General features: G+C 35.0%; 1 protein-coding gene across 2 annotated transcripts in view; it reads left to right on the top strand.

The window, feature by feature from the left end:
• Positions 1-24092, top strand: part of ME1 (malic enzyme 1) — a 189077-nt gene that overhangs the window by 32714 nt on the left and 132271 nt on the right. The gene's annotated exons all lie outside the window — the stretch shown is intronic.

The raw sequence follows: 24092 nt of genomic DNA, 5'->3' as shown, positions 1-24092 counted from the left end.
AAAGATAAAAAATGTTTGTAAGTTTATACCACAAGTAAAAAAGCTTATTAAAAGAACTGCCATTGAAAGGAGTGTTCCAAAGGTAATATCTGAAACTTAGATTGAATATGTGGATTTCCCATAGATAATATTGGTAATATTTAACACACTTGTGTCATGTTATTCTTTGTATAAAGAAAAGAATTGACCACATCATCCCTTGTATAAAGAAAATAATTAGATAAATATCTGTAGATGGTCTGTTAAGTTACATTAATAGCATATATCTATATTGCATTTATAAAACAGCTGTATTAACAGTGGATACATATTTTATTAATAGAGCAAGAGTTAGAATTTAGCTGGTAATTGTATTGTGAAGAATAATTTTGGGGGTATAGAAGTATATTTATTTTTTAATCATACAAACAATATATCTTCATTATTGAAAAAATGAGAAAATACAAATATGCAGAAGGGAGAAATGCTTTGGAAATACCTAATGTCATTATACCAGAAAACCTTTAAATTCACACAAATATATACTGTTTTCCTTACACGAAGATCATACTATATAAGCTCTTCCTTATCTGTCTTCTCTCAGTGACATGAACATCTCTCCATGTCTATAAAGTGTGTTTCTAAAAATAGTCTTCATAAAAGCATAAGTGTGTAACACTCGGCTGTTTTAAAATGTAATTTAAGCATATTTTTTGAAATTGTAACTGTTTGGGATATACTGAGAAATGCTAACTATAAGAGATGTAGAGGAGCATAACTCAAAGGATTTGGGTTGAAGTTGACATAGAAGTCCCAATAGCAACAATTACTTTTTGTGCATTTAGTATACATTAGATGATTTTCTAAGGGCTGAGCATACATTGGTACACCTATAAATCTAAGAGCAGAAAAGATAGGGAGATAAAAAATAAGTGAACTGTCTAGGATGTTGGAAGGTAATAAATATTAGAAAAACTAGGGCAGGAAAAGGGCATTTGGAGAGTCCATCGCTCAGTGGGGGGGGTAGTTGCACCTTTAAATAAAGTGGACAGTGTAGGGCCTCATTGGAAAATGATACCATAGTAGTGAGGGGGGGGCAGTCATGTAGATATAAAAGGAAACATGTGCCAGGCCCTAAGTGGGAACATGCCTGGGGACAAGGAGTTGCATAGAGGCCAGTGTGCTGGTGGTGTGAGAGAGAGGAGAGTGGTAGGTGAAGTCACTGGTATAACATAAATGAGAGAGCACAGAACCTGTAGTTTCTTGGAGGCTAAAGAACATTAGCTTTTACTAGTAGTCGAATGGATAGAAGAACCAGATGGCCTGGGTAGCAGGCTATTGTAAACCCAGTGAGAGAGGATGGTGTCCAGATTAGGCCAGCATTACAGTTAGGGGTGATGGAATTATTCTGGATAGATCAAGAAAGGCATGAGGGTTTCCTGTTGGATTGGAGGCTTCCTAGAGCAGTGGTTAAAAGAGGGCTCTGGAGTAGATTGCCTATATTTTCGTACTTGGTTTTGCTACTTGTTTTAGTCTTGAATACATTATTTATCCTTTGTATGTCTTAGTTTCCGCCTCTGTGACATGGGGATTAAGCTGCAGCCCACCATCCTTTATCTACATTTAAAAAATTTAAATTTGGGATAAAACCTGATGTGTCTGAACCCATTTGGTGGGAAGTGGAACTGAATTTATATAAGGGTATTTATAGTATTTATCTTAGTGTTATCTGTTTTTCTTTAGAAGTATTAATATATTGATTATAGGGTGCTTGCCAGAAATAAATAAATTGATAGATTAAAGGAAGGGGAAGAGGAAGAGATGGGGCAGGAGGTAGCAGAGCATTTGTAACAAAATGCTCACAAATGTTGAATCTTGGTGGAGATATTCATCTTATTATTCTTCCAACTTACGTACAGTATTTGAAATTTAGGTAAAGGAATGCTTTGCTAACAGAGAAAGTAAAGTTCCTAAAACTATTTATATATGATATTTATATATGATCTATATATTTATATAAATAAATATATAATCATATTTATATATGGTTGCTTTATGGCAGTTTTCTTTCATGTTGATTTTTAATGTGTAGATCTTGCTAAACTTTTGATGATTTTGAAGTTCTTTAATGGAATTCATTCTCCTGGCTTCTCTTAGGACTGTAAAGAAAGGAACCTGTTTGACAATGTGTTATGTGGGATATATTTAGACATTGTATTTAATTGGGCAGAAAACTGTTATTGTGTTTGAATAATAATGGATCTTTCAGGCCTCATTTAGCATATAGATTATTTTTTAAAGCCAAAATTGACAAATGTCTATTTAATCTTTCTTACTGCAACAGCAAGTATTGTAAGACATTCAGAAAATGAACAGGAGGATTCCTCTTGTTATATTTACTTTGTATAATTGGGGGTAGCAATTAGGAACATAATAAGTGAAAGTTAAGAGATAATAGTACAAGTACTGAGCTTAATAAAATTGCAAACAGGTATATCTTTGATCTCATACTTTCTAATATAGCTTAACGATATTGATGCAGGCTGGCTGGGTCCAAGGACCCAGAGGGAGGTCCCGTAGGACCAGCCAGGAGGGTTCTTGGCTGTTTTTTAAGGTATGGAGAGTGTGTAGATATGGACAGAGTGTCTGGGAGACTGAGAAAGGAAGGAAGAGTGAACCTCGTCTTTGCTTGGGGCCTGGAGTTTTTATTGAGGATGGTGGTCTGGTGCCCAGATCTTGTCAGTAATCCAAGAATGAAGAGTATTTAGGTATTCTCCATAAGTCACTTGTACCCTGCAGCCAGGGGTCTTGAGTCAGTGGTCTTGGAAAACATTCGTGATGACCCTGCCTGGTCACTCCTTCAGTGTTATCTATTGTGCTCAAAGTCTCCAAAGAAATCATTAAATCCTTGACCTTTGCAAGGAAGACATACATTATGTGTTCTATGAGGTGTGTGTAGGGGGGTGGGGCATAGGTCCTAGCAAGAGTAGAAGCAGAAAAAAAGAGAAAAAAGTAAAGAGTGAATAAAGCAGTTTTTCATGGGCCCTTTGAGTTTCCCTGTCTCAGTATGATACTTTTCTATGACTAGATATTTATTTTTCATTTTAAATATGGCATTAAAATCTGGCTAGGTATCCAAAAATAAGTTCTTATATGAATAATTCTGCCAACATATTTTTTCCTAAGGTATGATGCTGGATTATCCATTTATTGGTCTTCTGTGGAATTTCTTTTTTCTTTGGCATAGATACTTTGGGTTTTTCAAGATGTTGTGGATAATGATTTTTAAAAATGTCGAGTTTGTTTGGATTATCTTGTTCCCATGTACCCATAACATTTTAATCCTTGCAGAATTTTCAGTATTTGGTATTGCAATATGCTTATGTCAGCATATACAATTGTGGCTAATTTGTAGATAGAGGTGATTTTTGGAGCTAGACATGATTCTTTTTGTATTTTTGCAGAATGCTGAGCCTACTGTGTTACTTGAATTACTTGTATTCTGTAAAACTTTTTTTTAAAAGAAAAATTTAATGCAAATTGATAATGCAGGTATACATAAAGAATCGCTAAAGCAGATTTATGTAATTTCTTTGGAAATATTTTTACCTGTTTTATTTTACACTGCATTTTCCAAGAATCCTCTCTTTCTCTTCTGAGCTCTTATTAGCTACATATCATTTTACCATGCCTTTGGCAATTAATCATGTTCCTTCTTTTGATATTTCTAATGTTCTATCAAAATACTCTTGGTCTGTTTTTATTTTACTTTTTAATTTATTTTTTATTGACATATAATTGACATAACATTATATTAATTTCAGGTGCACAACATAATGATTTGATATTTGTGTATTGTGAAATGATCACCACAATAGTTTTAGTTAAAATCCATCACCATACATGGTTATAAAAATTTTTTTTTCTTGTGATGAGAACTTTTAAGATCTACTCTCTTAGTAGCTTTCAAATGTGCATTTTTATTATATGCAGTATTATTAACTGTAGTCACCATGCTGTACATTACATCCCGTGACTTATTTATTTTATAACTAGAAATTTGTACCTTTTCAACCTTTTTACCCACTTCACCTACTTCCTGTCCCCCATGTTTGGCAATCACAATCTGCTCGATCTGTGAGCTCAGTTTTTTTTTTTTTTTCTCTTCTTGGTCTTTCTTTTTGGTTTTTTACTATTTATTTATTCCCAACTAGATTGTAAGCATCTAGAGAGAAGGGATCATATTGTATAAATTATTCCTCTATTTCCCATGCTTTTAAGCTTAGTGCCTGGGTAGTGCTGAATATGTTATTTGGTACCTCCTAGAAATAGCAACTTAATATTACTCGATTCATTCGATCTCATAACAAAGCATAAAATACTGGTATGTTCTTTATTTCTCCTACTCTTTAAACATATTATTCTAACAGGTAAATTTTCATAAAGAATTGATTTGAAAGAAATTGGACTTACTCTGAGCAATCAGGCTATGAGGAAGTAAAATTTTGTTTACATACAGACAATACAACTGTAAACTTCTATAATCTTCTTTTCAGCTACTCATTTTTATCTAAGTAGATCACTGATATGATTTTGGTAAAAAGGATGAGCTAACAAAAAGGTTTGATGATGGTTTTTTGTTTTGTTTTGTTTTTTAAAAAGGCATTTCCAAAGTTTGATCTGACTAGTACCGTTGCTTGGTTTGCCAGAAATTATGGTGAAAAAAGCATTCAGTGCTCAAATTAATTGAAGAAAACCTGAATTGGCTGAAATTAAACAGGATTCTTTACTGTAAGATTTTTTGGAGTGATACCTATTTTGCAGGTTTTGGAGGGTGGTGTTAGATTTAACATAGTTAATATACCTTGCATAATTCTTGGCACAAAGTAGTGTCCCCAGGTAGTGGTTGTTACAACTGATATTATTATAACTCCCAGGATGATGATGATGATGATTATGATGATGATGATGATTTTTTTTTAACGTTTATTTATTTTTGAGAAACAAAGAATATGAGCAGGGAAGGGGCAGAGAGAGAGGAGACACAGAATCTGAAGCAGGCTCCAGGCTCCGAGCTGTCAGCACAGAGCCCGATGCAAGGCTCAAACTCACGAACTGTGAGATCATGACCTGAGCCAAAGTTGGATACTTAATCAACTGAGCCACTCAGGTGCCCCGTAACTCCCAGGTTTCTTGATAACTCAGTGGATGGTGGTATCATTCACCAAGTTTCAGAGTAATGGAATATGTTTGTAAGGGAGATAGTTCTTTTCAGGACATGGTGAATTTTAAATGTCTGTGGGACTTCCAATTAGGGAAGTCTAGTTGGCAATTAAATGTATGGACCTGGAACTTAGTAGATTAATATAGTTAAAGCTCCTTGTATTTTAACTCCCACATTATGTATGCTACATAGATGGTACCTGTTTTGATTTTGACAGTGGCAAAAGTTGTCAACAAGACTAATTGTCAGAGAGTCAGTCAATAAGATATTCTATTTTTTTTACTTTATTTTTTCCCCAGAATATTCTTAGAGAAATGCACAAAAGGAAATATTAAGATGAACCAAAACAAAATACTAAAATAGTTTTTCTACATTTATAGTTTGTTTGTATATATATTTCCTTCACAATTCCAAAAAGGACTTGGAGTGTTTATTTAAATTACAAGGACTAAGCTTTTGTTACCCCAAGTGCAATTTTATATGAAGACAAGTACCTAGTAATATAGAAACAGTTAAAACCATGACCATAATTAGACTGTGATTAGAAATGGAGATTGTTTACTCATATGGAAACATAGTTTTTGCAGATGTGCCAGAAGTTCAGCAAGTGTTGTAGTCTTATAGGGTGAGAGTCTTGGTTTTGATGGGAATCAATGTAAAAACAAACCTTCCCAGAGCTAATACTGCTTTAACCCAATAATGTTCTTATTCTGTAGTGCAGATTATAACTATAATAACTATCATTGAGCAATTTAGAATGGATGCTTTCATATTCTTTTTAAATTTTCTCATGTTAGATCTACCTGCTTTTAAAAATTTTTTTTTAAATGTTTGTTTATTTTTGAGAGAGAGAGAGAGAGTGCGAGACAGAGTGTGAGCCGGGGAGAGGCAGAGAGAGAGGGAGACCGAGAGTCTGAGGCAGGCTCTAGGCTCCGCGCTGTCAGCACAGAGCCTGACACGGGGCTTGAATTCACAAAACATGAGATCATGACCTGAGCCGAATGAAGGCAGGCACTTAGCCAAGTGAGCCACCCAGGCGCCCCTACCTGGTTTTCTTAAATGTAATCTATTTTTGTGATGTCCTATATAGCTGTATGATGGGAATTTCACTTTATTAAGCTATAAATACTTAAGTACCTCAGTAATTTATGAATCAAGCGTTTAATTTGCTTATGGGAAAGAAATATGGTTTCACAGACAGTTTTAATAACTATTGGTGAAATTTTCAACCCTTGAAGTAAGGCTGTGGCACTTTTCAATAATTTAATGCTATCTGGTTGTTACTGAACCATTGTGATGTAAACAGCCAAGTGATCTAGGGCCCAGAGGTTAATAGATATCTCTTGCTGTCCCGGATTCTCCTGCTGTCCCGGATCCCCTCAGTGTCAGCACTGTAGGTTGTCTGGGAAGGGGTGAGAGCAGGTCATACCCCTATAAGAGGTCCGGGATACAAGAGGCGCCCAGGAATACCAGGGCTATTCTTGATTGGATTTGGCTTTCTTCAGTTAAGTGACTTCAGAATCTTTAAAAAAATGTAGGTAACTTTTGAGAATCAGGGAATATTTTTTCCTTTAAACTCTGGTTTAGTTCGTAATTTTTATCTTTTACTTTATTAGGATTTTCTGTATCTCTAGAAACTCAAATAGTTGATGTTTAAGAGAGTAACTCATTTTTTAATGTTTCTACAAATCATTTTAATGTTTGATGTTAATAAACTTTTCCACCATTTACCTACAATAATACACCTTTGATTTTGATTTATACTTATTTCAGAATATTCTTTTGTTAATTGATCTCCTTTCCCTTGAAATAGGCCTAATATTTGCATCTATTCCACTTTAAAGTATGAGAAAAAGCACTATATATTGGAATTTTTTTTCAAAGATTTGAAACAAGTTAGATGGAATGTCTGGACTAGTTCAAATCTCTTACCTGTTAATTCAGCTGATTTTTTAGAGATAATTATTTGCAAAATTGATTTTCATTTATTATGGAGATGTAGGTAATGATTTCTTGAACTAGTAATTCAAATTAACTTTTGTTTCTGAGCAGACTAAATGCGATATTTAAGAAAATGTGTATGTGACTTGTGCTAAACAGGAGTTGAGGTAGAGTATCCTATATCTTAAGTGCTGGAAATTCAGTGTGTGCCCAGAGGTGGTTTAAGATTCCAGACTTTCTTTTTTCCTAAGTATTTCCATAATTAGGAAAAATTTAGAGAATAGAAAAAATGTAGGCATGATTCAACATTAATTCTTCCTATCAAGATCTAAGGATTGTCTAAGTGTATGCAAAGACATATAAATATCTTCAGCAAGGCAGTGAAACTTATCTTTTACTGTAAAAGACCCTTAAAAGTGTAAAGTAACAGTTCATCAAGTCTCCATATTCATGTAGAGATTTTAAATGTGGAAAACTTGAATGGAGATGTAAGTTTAGGATCCAAAAATAACTCTGCTACAATCCGTGTGGTACATCCAGGTGTTTTGATTTAAATTTATACACAGCATACAGAGAATTAAGAAAATTGCCAAGTTTTATCTCCAGCAGTATTTATGAAAATATATTAATTAGGGCATCATTATGTATTTTTAAGAAGGGTTATAAATCAGTGTTGTTATTACTAAGAATAAAGGGTTTTTTTTCAAATGGAGGCAATAGTTCTTTATATAACATCATGTCAAGAATATTGCATTTAGTTTGGATGCCATTCTTTTCAGGGTCGTTGGCAAACAGACACGAGTGACCGAAGCAATAAGAGTTCTAACTTGTCATATTAGAAAGGGTTGGTGAAAATAGAAATATTTAAACTAAAAGAGGAAACTTGAAAGGGATATAGCTAACTCTTCAATTATTTGAAATATTTTCATGTGGAAAAAAAGTATAAACTCGCATGGTCTAGCCCCCAAGTGTAGAGCTAAAATCAGAGGATGGACATTATATTACAGGGATATAGATTTAATTTCAATGTAAAGGAAGATTTTTCTGATAATTGAACTATCTGTCATTAGAATAAACTTCCTTACTCTCCATCATTGGAAATACTTACATGGTTTGGATAATCTGTTGGTGATATATTATAAATCAGATTTTTGCATTGAGTGTGATTATAAAGTAGTTGAATTCTAAGGTCACTTTTAACTAGAAAATTCAGTGAACTTTTAAAAGAGCAGCCTACAAATGAGTAATTTCTAGGTGCTTGGAACATCTCACAACTAACTCACACCTCATTTCAAAAAACCCTTTCTAATTCAGAAAGTTTTTTAGTGACCACTTTAATCATAATTCTAGGAATTATTTAAAATAGTATGTTTTGAAGCAAGGATTCTAAACAGATTTACAGTGACTTGATGACACATCTCATCAAAATTCCTACTCCTTCACCCAAACACACAAACACATGTCAGTTTACACAGCTGTATCCTCGCTACAATGTTTTGATTTCAAAATTTCTCCAGTTTTAATGGATAAAAAGTTTAATGTTGACATTTTCTTACTTGAAGTAATTACATCTTCTGATCTAATCTTTTCTGTAGTTTTTTTTTTTTTTCAGACTATTTGTTTTTCTGTATATGCTTTCAAAGTCTTGGATATATATATTTAAACTTAGTTATAGTTTAGCTAGTAGAGGCATTATTAGGAAGAATTTTCTTTAAGGCGATGTTTCTACCTCCCCTACTGGCCCCCTCTGCCCAAATCAGTAATTGAGGAGAATCGATGGGTTAGAGTTTGCTCTTTCCAAAATTTCCTACATGCCTCTCAGGTATGCTTCTGAAATTTGGAGATTTGTTTCTATCAGTTTTCTTTTTTGTTGTTGTTTTAAGTTTTTATTTATTTTTATTTTTGAGAGAGAGAACACAACTGGAGGAGTGGCAAAGGGAGAGGGGGACAGAGGATCCAAAGTAGGCTCTGTGTGGCCAGCAGAGAGCCCAATGCTGGGATGGAACTCATGAACCATGAGATCATGACCTGAGCCAAAGGCAGATGGCTGAGCCACACTGGGGCCCCTGTTTTCATCAGTTTTCTTGACAAAATAATCTATAATTATCATCTAAGAATGCTTTTATATACCTTTAAAAATGTTGGTTATTTTATACATAAGTAATTTTATAGTATAAAGTTTAACTATTTTAAAGGCAAAATCGAAATGGTCAATTTTAGCTTCATATATGTGATATGTTCACAGTAGTAAAATTTATGAAATATTTGATAGCATTCCAAATTATATAATTATCTATGAAAGTTACTGAATTTCACTTTTTTCTAAGCAAATTTCTCATTTAGCAATATACGTCCTAGTCTTAATATGATTGTCTAGTGGCTGAATGAGTGGCATTCATACTAATTTGGAGGCTATCATATTTTACCTATTTTACAAAAATAGTGTTGCCTTGTGAAATAAAACATTTTCACTATGAAATGAGGTAATTTATTTTAAAAGCTGAAAATGTTGTAAGAATATTATTTCCCTAATGGAAGAAGTTAATTTTTATTGACAATATGCCAAATAAATGCCATCTGTCTGTTGAATTCAGTGTTACATTAGGATTCTTTCCAGTATTTTCTACTATGGAAGGTCCTTTGGATTTTAACTATAAGAACATCGGTTACTTTGTAGTCAATTGGTATGCTCATACTAATTAAATTTTTTTAATGTTTATTTATTTTTGAGAGAGAGAGAGAGAGAGAGAGAGAGAGACAGAGCACCAGAGAGGGAGGGGCAGAGAGAGAGGGAGACAGAATCTAAAGCAGGCTTCAGGCTCTGAGCTATCAGCACAGAGCCCAACATGGGGCTCGAACCCAGGAACCACATATCATGACCTGAGCCAAAGCCAGATGCTTAACCGACTGAGCCACCCAGGCGCCCCTGCTCATACTAATTTTAAAATGAGTAGATGAATAAGAGCTTCCCTAAAATTATTTTGTACATTTTCATTTCACATTTATTTGGAAACAGTTGAGTTGTGGTATATTGGAGACAGAATCATTAACGTTTGGTAGTTGTTGATTTTTTCAGTCCACTCATTTTATAATTGAAAATAATCATTCCAAGGAAACTCAGTGATCACCCAGGTTGTAAGTACCAGAGCTAGGACTTGAATTTGTGTTTTCTACCCTTTAGACCTCTGTGTTAGAGCTCTCCAGAGAAACTAAATCAGTTGTGTGTGTGTGTGTGTGTGTGTGTGTGTGTGTAGAGGTTTATTTTAAGGACTTGGCTTACACAGTTTTAGGCACTGGCAAGTCCAAAATCTGCAAGGTAGGCTGACAGCCTGGAGACCCAGGGAAGAGTTGATGTAGTCAAACCCAAATGTAGTCTGCTAGAAGAATTCCTTCATCCTTGGGAGGGATCATTCTTTTCTAGTAAGGCCTTCAACTGATTAGATGAGGCCTATCTACATTATGGAGGGTAATGCTTTACTCAAAGTCTATAGACTTAAATGTTAATCTCACTTAAAAATTACCTTCACACATGCACACACACACAAAATTACCTTCACAGAAACATCTAGTGTATGACCAAATGTCTAGATACCGTACCTACCCAAATGGAGACAGAAAATTAACCATCACATCTTTGCATACCAGTGTTGAGTCTTTTTTATCTTAGATTGATTATGTTTTCTACTGAGGTGGTCAGAGAATTTCCACTCTTATGTAGTTTCTTGAACCTTTCCTCTAAACTATTAAGATTATTAAGATTGTTAATTAAGATTATTTTCCCAAATACTACAGTATATGTAAAGAATTTCATATCTTGCTTTCTAGATATATCTAACAGATATTTCATAGGAATATTGCTGAAATACAGTTTTTCTTTAAAAAGTTTCTACCACTAATTGAATTAATGACATTAATTTAACCGTTTAAACCTGGTTTTAGAAATTATCAAATAATATGGTTGATCAGTCAGTTCTTCCCAAAGGTTTTTGCTTTGTTTTCTTCTTCAACTTTGCCACTTCATCAGAATCTTTTTGCTGATTCTCTATGCTCATGGTTTCTTCTCTCCTTCTTTTCTTTAACGGAAATGTAGTAAAGTGCATGCCAGGCACTTTACTAATCTGAGTGCAAGTAAATGAAACACATATTTCCTGTCTTTGTGGAACTTACAGGTAATATTCAAGTGAACAAAGAAATACATGAGCACAGCTTGTATTATGAAGGGTATGAACATAAGGCAGTGATAAAGAATAACAAGGGAATTTCCTTTCTGAGTGTAGTCAAAGATGTATCTCTGAGGAGACAGTATTTAAGCTGACACCTGAAGGATGAGGAGTTGGCTTGTAAAAGCCAGAGGAAAAAAGCATTTGAGGCTGAGGAAGTAGCATGTTCAAAAGGTCTGATAGTGGAGAAGGTGGTTTGAGATGAGGTTTGAATAAGACAGGAGTCAGATGCAGGGCCTTGTGGATCATGGTAGAGTTTCATTGTTATTCTTAATCCATTTGGGAAGCCATTGAAGTATTTGAAGCAGAGGAATGATTGCATTCTCTTAAAAGTTTTGAAAGATTATCCTAGCCGCTATGTGGGTAAAAGATTGGAAACGAGAGGCTAGAATGGAAATAGGAAGACCAATAAGAAGACTGTTGTGATATTGGCCCTCCTTCCATCAATCTGAATCACTGAGCAGACTTGATCCTCTTAGGATGTGGAGCAAGGAGGTCAGGCAAGTCCCTTAATCCTGCAGTGATGGCTGTAACTAGGTGGATATACAACACATGGTGTATTTAACTGACCCTGAAAACATTAGCAGGAGATAAGAAGATCTGCTGTCCATAAGAATTTCTCAAGCATGCAGGCTTATGGCAGTCCATTTTATTTACAACCCAAGTCAGTACTCTTATGATCTTGTCCTTTGTCCACTGCACAAATCCATCCTGAACCAACTCTTTCTTTTCCTTCAAGGAAGAGCTAATTAGACAATGTTTTATACTGGCATAAAATACTATTCATTTCATTTCTATGCACCTATTTTTTAAATTAAAATATTACTAATGTGGGGGTGGATTTCTATAACTCTGCATAGTTCAGTCTCAGCTGGACCTTCTATTCCACAGAGTTTAACTCCAGCTGTGTTCTTGGCTCCTCTCACTCTTGTGGTTGTAAGAATGTAAACACTCTGCAGCTTTATCCTCCTTATCACGTATATTCTTTCCCGTGTCCCCTATGAATTCATTGGCTTCACATTTTATTTCCATGAACTAAACCTAATACATTTCCCCTCTTCGATATATTTCCTTCTTAATCTGTACAACTAAGTGCAGTGATCCATTCCACCCACTAAAATGTCAGTGCTCTCTAACGTTTTCTTCTTGGTTCTGTTACTCCTCAGCTTAACATTCCAGTCCCCAGGTTTCTTAACACTGTAAGTTGCAACACGACCCACTCAGTCACCTAAACCAGATACCTCAGACATAGTCAGGGTTTTCCCCCTTCCTTTTCCTTTTGAGCCTTGCCAATTTTACCTCTTAATTATGCATTGAATCTCTCATCCATTCAATCCTGTTGCCAGTCTTTTAGATTAGACCCTTCTCATTTCAAAAGAGAGGGAGTTTCAAAACGGGATGCCTAATTATATCACTTTCTTGACCAAAATCTTTGAATGACTGTCTATTTCCACCATTGAAAGTCCAAGCTCCTTAGCATGGCTTTCAAGGATTTTTGTAATCTGGCTCCTTTGCTTACTTCTCTGTCTTCATTGTTAACCTTTTTCTGCTCTTCATACCCAGCTCCTCACCCCAAGTCAAGTAGCACCCATACCCCTGGGTGGTTGCTTTCACACTAACATAGAGAAACTGACTCTTTTCTGTCTATCTGACTGTCTCTTGACCATTTTTTTCTTGAAGGGAGCAATTCTGTACACTTCACCTCTACCTAGAACCAGGCAGAACTTTGCACAGTTTTTGTTGAGTGTATAAATGGGTGAGAGAGTGAATAAACATTCCCAGCCCAGAGTGTGCTTTGGACCTGAAGAGGCTTGGTGTAAATCTCTTTATTGCTTCTTATTAACAGTGTGATCTTTGGTCTGTAATGTAAATTCCCTGATCTGTAGTTTCCTCATCTGTAAAATTACTATTGTGATTATATTTAAATAAGATGATCTTTTTTAAAACTGTTGACAGGACATATATGGCAGAAATTCTATAGTTCTCAAGTATCAAAATCTTAGGAAGCAAAATTTCTTTTTGTAAGTATTGGAACTTAGATTTAACACTGACTACATAGTTATAATTGGAACATAACTTGTTATGTTATAAAATGTATTTAGAAAAATGTAAGAAAAGTCTGGGTATCATGTGAATCATCAACCCAAATTATTTTTAGGATTAGAAGATTTCAAAAAAATGATATTCAAATATAAGTTATATATTATAAATATGATTAATGGAGATATTTCTAAGACACTAGTCAGTAAAGACTTATATAAAAAATTACCAGGAGCATGTTTTTTTTAAGTATTCATAGAGCACAAAGGAAGTTTGTATGTTATTTAGCCTCATGACCAGTTTATTATATTGGATAGTTCCAAGGAAGTACAAATATTTCTGAAAACAGATGGAAAGTGTTAAGTCTAAGCAATAATTGAAACTATATAAAGCTTCTCAAGGAAACCCTCATCCAGAAAAAATCTATTTAATATTAGGAAATTCTATTTTTTTTAACATAAGGTGAACTCACTAATTTTTCCAGTAATATACATGAGATCCTGATGTCACATACATTTTTTTGCAAAGGTTTCTATACCAAATTTAGCTTCTAATTTATTATTTTGCAGTTATAAGACATTCCCAACATGTGACTGTTAAAGTCTTGGACGTGGCAATGTGGTTTCTTTTTCCTTTATTACTCTCCATTATTTCTCATGTAACAAATAGAGCACAAAGTTCACTCTAAATAATGTGGAATGTTGTACTAATAAAATTCATTTTATTAGTAACATAAATAAGGAAGTAATTTGAACTGTGTGTGTATACTAAAGTATGTAACTCACTAACATGAGGAATGCCAAATATATATATATATATACACACACACACACACACACACACACACACACACACACGTATATATATATGACAGCTTTCTTCTCTTATTTGGAATGAGATACATTCCTCTAAAAATAAAAAATACAAAACAATCTCAAGGGATGATATTCTTCACTCTTTACCCAAAGAAAACCACCAATGACTAGGGTGGGAAGAATTCCTTGTGGTTGGAAAACAGATGAATAAGTTGCTGGAAGTCGCATTTATGTATTAAGCTACTTACAAGAAACTTTTTATAGGAAGGATTTATATTGTCCAAAGTATCTGCTAACTGTGACCTTGAATTTGTATAAAACCTACCCTCTAGTCATCCCAATCAGTAGGTAAGTATTGAGCAGAGAATATACCTCCTGGTTTGATTTTTTTTTTAATGTTTGTTTACTTTTTTGAGAGAGAGTGCGAGAGCAAGGAAGGGGCAGAGAAAAAGGGGGACAGAGGATTTGAAGGGGCTCTGCACCAACAGCAGAGAGCCCTTCGCAGAGCTCAAACTCACAAACTGTGAGATCATGATCTTAGCTGGAGTCGGACACTCAACCTACTGAGCCACCCAAGTGCCCCTCTCCTGGTTTGACATTTTAGCTGTACAACAAACTATTCTCAGTGAAGTGTATTTTTGATTTATTCAACCTGATTTGCAGGCATTCATAACTTAACATTATATTCTGTTTTGATTAGGGTCCATATGAGAAAGAAATGCCAAATAGAATAGATTCTTCTATATCTTTTATTAAAACTTCTAATGGAAACAATATCTAATATATTGTTCAATGTCCTTTATATAAAGAATATTTGATAAATTCCTCTCAAAATTGAAGAAAAGCTTTTTTTTTCCCTCTTCCCAGATGCCATGGTATTACTTCCTTTAATTAGACTTGAGAACTAACTCCCTTTCACCCTTGGACTTTGGCTGTATTTTGTACTCAATCACAGTAGTTTTTTTAAAAACGATTTTCTTTTTCCTGTCTCTCCCCACCCCCCATTACATTCTCTTTAATGAGTATGTCTTGCAAACCCAGATTTTTGCAGTCATTAGCCCCTAAGATTTCCTCCCAGGCTAAGTGAAAAGTGCATGTCCTCCTTAAAAAGGCATCTTACTAGGATTTCATATCTGCTTTCTTCTCCAGGGTTGGGTGGCTTCCTGCAGCTCAGAGAAAACAGACTAAAGCTTGCCAGTCTTCTGGATTTCTGTCACGTTCCTATGATTTGAATGATTTCATGATTTCCCTGAATCTGTAACTCATATTGGTTACTGCCTCAAATCTTTATAAGTGAAAGCATTTATCAATTTGTTGATTCTGTTTTCTTTTAGTTTAAAAGGAAAACAAAAGACCAGAAACTAAAACCATCATTTTAGTCTTTGTTTTAATACCTTCTAAGCAGCAGTCCCTTTGTTTTCCCAGCTATGAATATGTGACATAGTTAATTAGCAAGGTCTTGAGCTTGATGGCTGAGATCCCAAATGTTTCATACATTTTTCTTTCAAATAATTCTTCATCAACTTATTTCTTCTCTCTTTTAAACTAATTTGTTATATATTTGGGAGCTTGAAAGATTAAATTCTTTTGATTACCAATATACTGCCAAATTGGTATAAATTTAAAATTTCCAATAATGATACTCTCAAGCATACTTGAGAGTAACTGTGGTAATTTCACCAATGCCAAATGATTTTCTTTCCCTTTCTGAAGAGGCATGCTTGATAGAAACTTAATTGTTTCCCCTAATAATTCTGGTCATATAAATGGGCTAGAGTATAACTACACCATTGGGAGGATTCTGCAGCTATTCACAATGTATGGGAAACACAAACCCTTAGAAAGAAGAGTCTACAAATAGTAAAAAATAACTTTCAAAATTCATATGTTTCATCTTAAATACAGTGAAAACTATTTTTTGGATTCTAAATCATTGCTAATCCCTGTCGAAGTGCATGTTCTCTTGGTATGCCTCTCAACTGATTTAAGAATTTTGCTCAGGGGTACCTGGGTGGCTCATTTGTTGAAGCATTGCACTCTTGATTTCGGCTCAGGTCACGATCTCATCATGGTTGGTGAGATAGAGCCCTACACCGGGCTCTGTGCTGATAGCGTGGAGCCTACTTAGGATTCTCTATCTCCCTTTCTCTCTGCCCCTCCCCTGCCTCAAAATAAATAAACTTAAAGAGAAAGAATTTTGCTCAGTTCTTTGACCAGTCACATTTACAAATAAATTTTATTTAACACTGAACTTGTGCATCATATAGGGAACTAATATCTGTCAACATCAGTGAAAATTCAACATCATTGAATTACTGTGTATCAGTGATCATCATACTATTTTGCTTGCACACCCCTTAAGAGAATTTTGAAAAACTGCCCTTCTTGACATCTAAGGGGCATCTGGATGGCTCAGTAGGTTAAGCGTGCAACTCTTGATTTTAGCTCAGGTCAGGATCTCATGGTTTGTGAGATGGAGCCAAGTTGGGCTTTGGGCTGACAGCACAGAGTCTGCTTGGGATTCTCTCTCTCCCCCCCCCCCCCCTCCCCCCGACTCCCGCATGTGCATGCATGTGCTTTCTCTCTCTCTCTTTCTTTCAAAATAAATAAATAAACATTAAAAAAACTTGTATCATAACTGTGAGTAATTGCAAGGAATGCAGTTTCCAATATATTTAATTATTGACATATCAAAATAAAACTATTATATTTCATTTAGATGTATCCAATGGGATACAGTTTTATATAGTCATTGTGTATTTAAAATATATAAAAACAAATTTTTTTTAACAGAAATATTATAAATATCTTTGGATTTATATTTTCATTCCACTCCTATTCATGATTTTATCCTAAATTAATACATTTTAATGCTTGAAAGTCTTTTATTGATCAAGCATTATACTTCTGTGCAATGAAACTATGTGTATGAAGTGACATTAAGGCTCCAAATGTTAAAAATTTATTAGGATTATTACTAGCATATAATTGATCTAACAACAGATATGTGTGTTAAATTTTGATTATTAAAATAAAAACAATTTTATTGGAAATAAATCATTTATTGGAATGGGAATTATTTTTCCACCCTCCTGATTCATGTGTATCTAGATGTATGGTAGTTGTGGGTAGACGATAATTATTAGGATTAGTTTTATTCCTATTACTTATTCCTGTTGCACCTTTACGTGCTACAAAATCTATTCATGCAAATACATAGATAGGACTGGAAAGAATTTTGTTATAGCAATATCAGTTAATTTTTTGAACTCATTCCAAGTTATGTCCCCAAAGTTATATAGAGATATATCATAAACATTTATTTTTAATGACTTGCCAAATGACTAAATTATATCTTCCTTCAAAAATGTTGAAAGAATTGGAAACCATCTGAATTGCAAAATGTTTTGTTACCCAGTTGTTAGAGTAAGAACTTATTTATTTATTTATTTATTTATTTTTAATTTTTTAAAAACCTTTATTTATTTTTGAGAGAGAGACAGAGTGTGAGCAGGAAAGGAGCAGAGAGAGAAGGACACATGGAATCCAAAGCAGGCTCCAGGCCCTGAGCTGTCAGCACAGAGCCCGACACGGAGCTTGAACTCACAAACCGTGAGATCATGACCCGAGCTGAAGTCAGATGCTCAACCAACTGAGCCACCCCGGTGCCCCAGAGTCAGAACTTTTTTAATTTCTGAGAGGTATCCCAGAGTCTTTACCAAGACTTTGCAAATAGCTGCTAATGTCTGTTATTCTTCACTTGTTAGCAATTTTGTTTAACCTGATATTCTCAGAAAGGATTGGGAAAATTGAAACATTAATTTCAGTACATCTCTTACAGTACAGACTTTTAAAATATCAAATATGTTTATCTTAAGCTTTTGTCAAAACTTAGAAGTTGTAGATTTAGCTCATTCACTTAAAGTACTTGCCATATACCTTTATTGGCCTAATAGTCCTTTTTATCAAGTCTTTCAGCCAAAAGACTTCCTGCCAGTTCAAAAATGCATTAATATTTCTTTTTGAATATTATGAACACCAATGAGAAATAATTTATAGCACACATCTTGTATGGTTGATTATTGAAAGTTGTTACATCAAGATTAAGATGGTATAGTACAAAATAACTATAAAACGTGTATTTCATTCATTTATTATATAGCAGTGTAATATATAGCTGAGATTATAAGTTTTTATGAAGTAAGGAGTATGAAAGAAGGCATATTACTTTGGTAAGAATGTATGTATGCATGTATTAAGTTCTGGTGTTGGACTTTTAGAAATAATTAGATAAATATATGTAAATAATAAATACATTAATTTTGTCAGACATAATGATCAAACTTTTGACATAGTGAAGGATAAAAATACATATTGCTAAAAATGGTTTGGTGGCTAATAATTTTTCCCTTGATACTAAGATATAGAAAATATCCATTTTATAAAATATAATAATAGGATTAAGTATAATAGGAATAAATGTATTATAAATTTGATAAAATTATATAGTACCTTATTAAAAGATAGACCTTTTAGGGGCGCCTAGGTGGGTCAGTCGGTTAAGCGTCCAACTTTGGCTCAGATTATGATGTCTCAGTTCGTGGGTTTGAGCCCTGCGTTGGGCTCTGTGCTGATAGGTCAGAGCCTGGAGTCTGCTCTAGATTCTGTGTCTCCCTCTCTCTCTCTGCCCCTCCCCTGCTCATGCTCTGTCTCTCTCTCTCCCTCAAAAATAAATGAACATTAAAAAAAAATTAACCCCCTTGAGACTAAGATATAGAAAATATCCATTTTATAAAATATAATTGTAGGATTAACTATAATAGGAATAAATGTATTAGAAATTTTATAAAATTATATAATAACTTATTAAAAGATCTTTTAGGGGCGCCTGGGTGGCTCAGTTGGTTAAGCGTCCCACTTTGGCTCGGGTTATGATCTCACAATTCGTGGGTTCGAGCCCTACGTTGGGCTCTGTGCTGACAGGTCAGAGCCTGGAGCCTGCTTTAAATTCTGTGTCTCCCTCTCTCTCTGCCCCTCCTCTGCTTGAGTTCTTTCTCTCAAAAATAAATGAACATTAAAAAAAAATTAAAAGATAGACCTTTTATTTGATTGAAAATCATGTTAAATTTTTACATGTGTGCTTTATCCAGCATATCCAGAAATATTTAGTAATTTGGGGAGGTACTCAGTTATATTTAAAACAATCAGTATCATTAACTGTTTTCTGCTTCCAGCTGTTTGAAGATTGCTTTCTTTCTAGTAGACATTCTGACTATTGAGAGTAACTGAAAAGATAGATTTCTCATTAAATATGTGAGGGAGAAAATCCATTTTCAGTGCGTGGTTCTTTTGCCTTTTGGTGGTGTCTCCCTCAAGACTGAGGCCAGCTCCCACTGATTTACTCTCTTCTGTGTCTGAATTCAGAGCCCAAATACCCTCATTCTGGTGCCTCTACACTTTACTTGTAAGAAGATTATGTGAAAGATAGGGCAAGGTAAGCCTTACCAAATCCAATAAAATCCCAAAGGTTTTGTACTTTGGGACAATGCATTATAGTAAAATTCAGGATAGGTGATATGATGCCTTGCTTTTATAAAATAGGTCTTGTGAAAAAGGAGATAGAGAATCAATCTGCATGAGTGGATTAGTCTTTGGAGAACCACACCAGGTCATAGTAGATCAATTTTGGGAAACAGAGAAATGGAAGGTAAATATAGGGAAATTGATTCCCTTAAAACTATAAATGCATTTGTATTCCTTGTACAAATATGTGTCAACTGCATCTGTCAGTCATAGGGCCCTAAGAGCAAGTGTTCTTAGAGACTGGAAATGGAGTTGCTAGTCTCTCGAGAACTAGTTAGAAATTAGCAGTTACTAATTAGTAGTTAGTGTTAACTGCCATACTGTGTTGAATGAAGAGCAGAATCAAGGAGGGGACATAGACCCCACATTTCTATGGGAGGAGTATCAAAGAATCTGTGGCTAACTTTAATCCGACTCACCTGCTATGTGCCAAACATTCTGTTAGGTCGTTGTAGTAAAATCATGCACAAAACAGACATAACAGTTTGCTTAATGAAGCATATGGTCTAATGGAGGAGGTAAACCTTAAACAAGTAATAACACTGTGTGATAAGCACTGTGATAGAGTACAAAGGAATGATAGGAGGGGTCCCTAACCTAGACAGAACTGGAGTAAAAGCACAACTCCCAAAGAAAGTAGCCTGAGAACTCTATTATGTTGAGTTAATGATGTTTAACTTTGTCCTTTAATTTTCTAGAAGTCTTCTTACATGGTGATAATACAGCTTTGATTTTTGAAAGCATATTTCTCACTTATGCTTGACTTAAAGCAAACCAGCGACAGATTTCCAGTGATTGTAAATTTGAATTTGTGGGAGGATGGTCTAAATCTGAGGGAAAATGGACGTTATTTGGTTCTTGGAATAAGACTGAGGAGGACCAGTTTCTAGGACCCAGCAGTGGCAACCTCCCCTGGAAAACCCTTTGGAAAAGTGGCCTCATATTAAAGGAATTTGCTTGAACTGTATTTGGCAGTATCCCAAGTCTGCCCATGTGGCTTATATTTTTCTGTTGATGAATTTTCTTTCTCTGAAAAGGAAGGAAAAAAAAAGACTACCTAGGGACAATGCCTGTCTGTACACAGCAGTATTTTTCTTTTAGGTTAATAAAAACTATTCCTGTAATTCTTAGCATATGCATATGGGGTCTCTCAGTTTTCTTTAATATTAGAAAAGGAAATGGGATTAATTGGTTAAATGCTTTGATCACTAATTTTGGGCTTAGATAAAATAGTCTGCAAGAATACTTCCAAAGAAAGTAAAGATTAGCAAAAGGAAAGACTTCTGGATAAAGGCCCAGAGTTAAGACTGTGGGATTTACTTTATTAGCGATTTGAAAGGAATCCGAAAACAAAGCTTCAACTAAGAACTGCTTGCTATCCAAGAATGCTGTTTATCAGAGAAACAAGAATGAGGAATTATATGTTAGTCCATTTATAGCAACAACAATGGATTAATAGAGGTTGTTACATTAATGCAGAGATTCCCCAAAGACTTTGGATATGGGATGGTGAGCTCAAGTGTAACATGTAACATTGGAGCAAATCTTAAAGGCCTGAACAAAGTGTTACATGTGTAGAAGCAGTTGAATTCTTCTGTATCGGTTTTTCATTGTTGCTGCTTGTTCTTAGTGCTTTGACTTCTTGCATCAAAAGCAGTGGCATGAATCTAAGTGCACTTCCATCACTGAGTGTCTCTATTATTTCCGTTCTTGGATCCTACTGCAATTGTCAGTTTATACTGGCTCTGGATAGGCCTCTCATTCCATAGACATCAAGTAACTGAAGGATTTTTTTCCCTTGCCTTGCCAATAAATGTCTGATAGGATAATATGTATTTTCCCTTAAAAAGTGAGAAGAAAAGTGCTTTTTCCCCTTTACTGTTTTGCTATTTATAATTTTGGAAGGAAACTTGAGATACCAGCCTCAATGTGAGACTAGGTAGTTATTCTATTCTGATAGACTTTGCTAATTCAAACAGGGTAAATAAGATGGATTCTTGGCAAGTAATTGGTGCTAGTTTGTTTTTATGAATAGCAGTTTACTCTTCTATGGCCATTTCTCCATTTCTCCTCATTTTAACTTCTGCTTCTTAGCTCTGGGAATTTTTAATTTTCCTCCCGATAATATCCTATTCAAAGAATTTTAGTGCATCCAGTAGATATTTCTGGTGTCTTTGGTACTGCTGTCTTTACTGCAAGGGAATTTAGAGGAAGCAAATATTTTCTAAGGGACTGAACCCAAGGTAGATAAGGGTGACTGGTTTTTTCCCTTGCAGAGTTAAATTGTAAAATTTGTTGTGTCTTTTCTGTTCACCATATAGTATATTGGAATAATAGTAGTACAGACTAAGAAACGACCTGGCTATACTAACTACTTTATTTCCTTAACTTCCATTATCAGAGAAAACCTTTCATATCTTCTACAATCTTCCTAAACTTATTCATTTGAATATTGAAGAGCTTTGCAAATGCAAGCATGGGTCACTTGTGTTTTATCTAAGACTTGATTCTTTTTTTTAAACTATGTATGTATGTATGTATGTATGTATGTATGTATGTATGTATTTAGAGCAAGCACAAGAGGGGGAGGAGCAGAGAGAGAGGGAGAGAATCCCAAGCAGGCTCCACACTGTTAGCACGGAGACTAATGTGGGGCCTGAACCCATGAACTGTGAGATCATGACCTGAGACAAAATCAAGAGTCAGACACTCAACCGACTGAGCCACATAGGCGCCCCTATCTAAAATTTTATTTTTGATAGAAGTTTTACAAATAATGATTTTTATACTTTTTGTAATAATCCTATAAATATTTAAAAATGGTTTATTTTTCTCTTTGTGCTTCCTCTACTGCATTCTTTTAAAACTTATCCTTTAATGGTTTCCCTTTAAAACATTAAATCCTCTTTGATGTTCTTTTAAGACTCTTTTTTTTTATGTTTATTTATTTTGAGAGAGAGGCTGTGGGCAAGCCGGGGAGGGCCACAGAGAAAAGGAGAGAGAGAGTGCCTGAAGGTTCATCAATCCCATGAACCTGTGAGGTCATGACCTGAGCTGAAATTAAGAGTCAGATGCCTAACCGGCTGAGCTACTGAGGTGCCTCTGTTCTTTTATGACCCTTTAAAAACCTCTGTATAATCAGTTTAAATGTTATTATACCAAAGTTAATTTGATTGAAAATATATGGGACTTTACTATAATAACTGCCAGATTTTGACCTGAGCAAAAGCATATTCCTTCCTCTGACATAACCTAATTAGAGAAAAATCCATCATGTGGATGGTGGTGGGAATGTGAACACCAGCAGCTGGGAGATCTTGGGGCCCATCTTAGAAATCTGCCTGCCACACATTTTCCCTCCTCAGGAGAATTGACTAGAAATAGAACTTTAAGTATTATCTACAATAAACAAAGCAAATTCGCAAGAGTATCATCGCAGAACAAAATCAACTAGTTACACCAAGAAAAATATTACTCATGTTAGTAATATTAGGATATTATGTGATAATAAAAAAGAAAAACCTTACTTTTGGAAGTAGCTGACTAGAGGAAATAGTTCTACCTTGTTCTTCTGGCCTCAATTAAAAAGTTTTTTTACTTCTATATTAGAACTGGTAATCAGTTACAAGGATGTCACTTTTCCTTTGGCCCTTGCACCTTCCACCGAGTCCTTCTCATCTACAGGCTCTGTCTCATTGTAGTTTTATTTCTGAGTAAGACAGATTGAAGCCCTTAAACCACTTTATTTTCTTTTCTCTTAAAGCTAGTGTATTTTTTTTTTAATTTTTAATGTTTATTTATTTTTGAGAGAGAGAGACAGAGTGTGAGCAGGAGAAGGTCAGAGAGAAAGAGAGACACAGAATCTGAAGCAGTCTCCAGGCTCTAAACTATCAGCACAGAGCCCTATGTGGGGCTTGAACTCCCCAACGGTGAGATCAGACCTGAGCTGAAGTTGGACGCTCAACCGACTGAGCCACCTAGGTGCCCCAAAGCTAGTGTATTCTTAACAATCATGGTTCTTCCTCAGACCTAGTGGCTTTGGTTTCCCCCTTATTTCTCAAATCCTTTGCTGCCATTAAGATCTGTGGCTCCGATATTAACACTGAGCTCTCACACTGCTCATATCTTGGGCCCCCAGTATTCCACGTCCTTGAACGGGGCATTGGCTCTGATTTTTCCAATACTTTCCCAGGGACTTTTCCCCTAAATTTTGATTTCTTCTATTTGTTCCTTGGTCTTGTCATTTTCAGAAGAACCCCCCACCCCCCACCAAAGTGTGTACATGGGCCA

This window comes from Panthera leo, chromosome B2 (genome assembly GCF_018350215.1).
Source record: "Panthera leo isolate Ple1 chromosome B2, P.leo_Ple1_pat1.1, whole genome shotgun sequence".
Classification (NCBI taxonomy): Eukaryota; Metazoa; Chordata; class Mammalia; order Carnivora; family Felidae; genus Panthera; species Panthera leo.
Note: the sequence above shows the minus strand (reverse complement) of the source record. Positions and strands in the feature narration are given on the sequence as shown.